Source organism: Hylobates moloch, unplaced genomic scaffold (genome assembly GCF_009828535.3).
Source record: "Hylobates moloch isolate HMO894 unplaced genomic scaffold, HMol_V3 SCAFFOLD_5218, whole genome shotgun sequence".
NCBI classification, from domain to species: domain Eukaryota; kingdom Metazoa; phylum Chordata; class Mammalia; order Primates; family Hylobatidae; genus Hylobates; species Hylobates moloch.
This window is the reverse complement of record NW_026657493.1, coordinates 1-4833: the sequence shown is the minus strand read 5'-3', so window position 1 is coordinate 4833 and position 4833 is coordinate 1. Positions and strand designations below refer to the sequence as shown.

Genomic DNA, 4833 nt, shown 5'->3' with positions numbered 1-4833 from the left:
GTGGGAGAAACATGGACAGCACTTTTTAGTCTTTCTTCCTGCCAGAAAAAAATTCCGTATTGTTTATTTAATTTTTGCCTCTGTTCTCTGTCTTTCCATTTTTACTCCTGGTATTTCCATTTTTATCCATCCTCTCAGTCTATCTTTTTTCTTGTAGTTGTCTTATTTATTTATTTATTTATTTATTTATTTATTTATTTATTTATTTTTTAGAGACAGAGTCTTGCTCTGTTGCCCAGGCTAGAGTGCAGTGGCAGGATCATAGCTCACTTCAGCCTTGATCTCCTGGACTTAAGCGATCCTCCTGCCTAAGCCTTCTTAGTAACTGGAACTGCAGGCATGCACCACTGTGCCTTGCTTTAGATTGTATATTTTTATAATTTTGCTTTAAGACTTTTTTTTTTTTGCACCCAGTTTGTTTAAACCACAATCTCAGGTCTCAACAATGCTCATTATCTTTTTCAAATCCCCTTTTGAATTGTTCAGTTCTTAAATCGTGTGTGGGGTGGGATTTGAGTTTTCTTAAGTGCTCTCCTTATTTATTATTTATTTTTATTTTTTGAGATGAAGTCTTGCTCTGTCACCAGGCTGGAGTGCAGTGACATGATCTCAGCTCACTGCAAACTCTGCCTCCCGGGTTCAAGCGATTCTCCTGCCTCAGCCTCCCAAGTAGCTGGGACTACAGGTGTGCACCACCACGCCCAGCTAATTTTTGTATTTTTAGTAGAGATAGGGTTTCACCATGTTGGCCAGGATGGTCTCAAACTCCTGACCTCAGGTGATCCTACCGCCCTGGCCTCCCAAAGGGCTGGGATTATGGGCATGAGCCCCCGTGCCCAGCCAGTGCTTTATTTATTTATTTTTCATATATTTTTTTGAGACAGAGTCTCACTGTGTTGCCAGGGCTGGAGTGCCGTGGTGCGATCTCGGCTCGCTGCAACCTCTGCCTCCCAGGTTCAAGTGATTTTCCTGCCTCAGCCTCCCAAGTAGCTGGGATTACAGGCACACAACACAACGCCTGACTAATTTTTATATTTTTAGTAGAGACAGGGTTTCACCATGTTGGCTAGGATGGTCTCGATCTCTTGACCTCATGATCCGCCTGCCTCGGCCTCCCAAAGTGCTGGGATTATAGGTGTGAACCACCGCGCCTGGCCTGCTTTATTTTTAAAGCAGGTTTCATCTGTCTCCAGCAGCTTCTTGACTTCTCTAGTCATGCTGTCTGATTGCTCCTCCTGATCTTTTCCTGTCCAGCGTCTCCGATTTCTTAGACAGGTGGTTAGATTTTTCTGTCAGATGATTGGAGCTCAGGCCTGGGCTGTTTATCCCGAACACTGGATCTCTCACAGATGGTAGAGGGCAAAAAGCAGACAGGCTGTCAGGGGCCTGCTGTGGAGCATGGAGGAAGCCTATGAGCGCTCAGGGCTCCCTGTATCCTTCCAGCCTCAGGTAGCTCCTTCCCACCACTTCAGCTCTTTTGAGGATCTTCTACGTAGTTTGGTAGGAACCTGGGAGAAGCTATGTTAAGGATAGCCAGCCAGATGTTATGTGATTAATTTTTAATGGTTGCTCTAGGCATCACAACATACATACCTCTCCTTTCAAGAAGCCTTATAACCAGGAATGTCTCTTGCTTTCTCTTCTTTATGTTATTATTGTCATAAGTATGACATATGTTGAAACCCCCCACCAGATAATGTGATAGTCTTTACTTTCAACAGGGAAGAGTTAAAGAACATGAGTAAAGAAAATTAGACTTTTATATTTACCCAGATCATTATCATTTCTGTTTCAATGTTTTCATTCCTTAAGTTACAAGTTAACGTCTGGTATCATTTCCTTTCAATCTGAAGAACCCTGTAGCTTTTGTTGTTGTTGTTTATTTTTTGAGCATGTCCACTGTCAACAAATTATCTTCAATTTTCGTTCATCTGATAAAGTCTTTATTTCTCCTTTATTCCTGAAGGATATTTCTAGAAGCTATAGGAGTCAGAGTTGACACTTCAAAGTGAAAGATGAAGTCAGCACTTCAAAGATGTTCCACTATTTTCTTCTCTCCATATTTTTGATGAGAAATCTGTGATAATTTGAATTATTGTTTTCTTATATGTAATGTAAGCTGTTTTCTCTAACTGCTTTTTTTGTTTATTTTTGATTTTTAGCAGTTTGATTACTATATGTCTGGTTGTGATTCTCACTAAGTTTATCTTGTTTGGAATTCACTGAGCTTCTTGAATCTGTAAATTTAAGTGTTTTATCATACTTGGGAAAATTTCTCCTATTATTTTGTCAATTTTTTTTTCTTTTTCAACCTTTTTTCCTCTCCTTCTTGGACTCTAATGGCATGAATATGAATTATTTTGATAGATTTGAGTCTGTTCACTAAAATGATTTTTTCTCTCTGCTCTTCAGGTTGTATAATTTCCATTGATCTATTCTGCTACTGAGTACATTCAGTGATTTTTTTAAATTTCAGGTATTATATTTTTTAATTCTAAAGTATCCATTTGGTTTTTTTCCCACAGTTTATATTTTCTTGTTGAGAACTTCTATCTTTCCACTTATTTCAAGAATATTAACATGAAGGGGGCTTACAATAGCTGCTTTAAAAACCATTATCTGATACTTCCAACGTCTAGGCTATCTATGGATTGGCAACTGTTGTGGCTTTTCTTGAGAATTGGCCAGATTTTCCAGATTTTTCTTATTGAATATCCCGAACATTTTGAATATTATGTTATGAAACTTTGAATCCTGTTAAAATCTTCTGGAGAATGTTGAGAGTTTTCTTGTTTGTTTGTTTGTTTGTTTTGGCTAGCAATCAACCATAAGTTCTATCTTTCCTGTTGTAGGTGGCAGTTTCAATCTTAGCTAAAATATAAAATCTTTTGCTGTGATGTTTGGGTCTGCCTCACTCAGAGGTTACTCTCACTAATGTGGGGTGATTTATATCATAGTTCAATTCCTGAAGTTTTTGTTGTCTTTTTTTGGACCTGGTCCAGACACACACAGCTCTAGGCTGAACTTGGGACTTACATAATTCATATACTGAATTAGTTCCCGTGTCTGGCTCTCTCCTTTCCAGGATTCCGCCCATGCCCTTTAGCCTACAAGGGTCCCTCTTCCTGGCTCTTCTGGCCAGAAAGACGGAGTGTCTTTTGGAGTTCTACTGCCCAAACAGCTTTTTAACTGAGGCCCACACGCCAGTCAAATATGGAATAGGGAAGAGAAAAAATGCCAAGAAACTCATCCCCTTGTAGGTTGCTTCTCCAAATTTGACTCCCTCCCGCCGTCTGCCTGCTTTTGTTTACTTTTCAAAGTCTTGGGGAGTTGCTTCTTGGTTTTTGTTCATAGTTTTCCATTGTAATCAGTGGGAGAGATAGATCCTAGTGGGCTTACTCCATTTTGCCTGGAAGTGGAACCACCAGATACTCTACTAAACCAGAGGATTTGCCTAAACATTTGCAAAGCTGCTAACAAACGATGAAAATAGATTTGAATTTTGCTTTTTTATTTTCTCCCCCTGTCTGGCAAAAATACACTGGTAGATCATGAAGTAACCTGACGAAAAGCAGTAAGAACCAGAAAAGGATCATGGAGTCACAGAAGGTCAGGGCTGAAAAAGATATTAGAGATCATTTCTCTTCACACCTGAAATAAGGACTGAACTCCTTGCCCTGGTTTTCAAGGCTCTGCATGAATTAATTCAATCTTGTCAACCTCATCTTGAGATACTCCTCCTTTCCTCTAGGTGACAATCTTCAGACTGCAATAACAGTGGCCAGAAAATCTGGAATGGTTTCTGAAAGCCAGAAGGTCATTCTCATTGAGGCAAATGAAACCACCGGGTCCTCATCAGCATCTATATCTTGGACATTAGAAGAAGGGAAGAAACACATTACGTATGGGAATCAGGTACTCCTGAACACAGACCTTCTGCCACATTATCAATGTGTCTCACAGTGTTGGTGACTGAGCAGCTTTGACTTAGAGTCAACATATGCTTCCAAATGTCTAGCATTCATGCTTTTGAATGAACTCAATTACATTGGTTTTTCCATACTTTTCATATGGAGATTGAAGGTATAGTGCTTTCCTGTGTGCTGGAAATAATCCATCTTTTAACCTTAAAAAAGTGGTTGTCCCTATATGAGAAAGAATATAGTGAGTGGAGCTGAATCCATTTTCTCCCTTTCCCCTTGCTTGTCAATCACACCACTGGGTTCAAAGGGGATCTAGTCGTTGGGAGAGATGCTGCTCTGTGTATCAGAAAATCACACTATGTTTTCAGGGTGAGAAAAAGTTTCATTCATTTATCTCCAGTCTGTCAGTATTCTATCTCCATTGTGTCCTTGTAGAGCAATATTAGTTCCCTAAGGATGAAAAAATAGTAAGTTCCCATTTCAGGGAGAAATTTGTTAAGCTGCAGTGCTTTTGTATTTTACACTTGATATGTGTGAAATGTGCTCTTCTCTGGGACTCACCAAGATCAAATCACGATGAAAACAGGACATGAGTAAGTGTTACGCTCCTATTCACTAGTTGTCTGTGATGTGCAAAGATTGATCCAGCAAAAACAATGCTTCTCTGAGGAATGAGAGTGACTTTTACAGATAGATCCTGGTCTGTCTTCATTATCTTCTCTCAGATATGCTTGTGGTTCTAACCACTCTGTCAAATGAAAGAGTCTAAAATAACTGTGTCTTGCTTTGTAGGACAATTACATTAACATCAGGGATGAAGTCTCTGATAATGGCAGAGAAGGAAGTTACCATTTTGCCCTAAATGGAAAATCCTTTCATGTTATAAGTCAGCATTTCAGCAGCCTACTGC

The 4833-nt window shown here is 39.5% G+C and overlaps 1 long non-coding RNA gene across 1 annotated transcript; it reads left to right on the top strand.

Annotated features, from left to right (window-relative positions):
* The first annotated feature begins 620 nt into the window (after positions 1 to 620).
* On the top strand, positions 621 to 4826 carry LOC116465447 (uncharacterized). Its single transcript, XR_004247199.2, has 3 exons — positions 621 to 685; positions 3752 to 3915; positions 4716 to 4826. It is a non-coding gene; the product is annotated as an uncharacterized LOC116465447 (long non-coding RNA).
* The last annotated feature ends 7 nt before the right edge of the window (positions 4827 to 4833 follow it).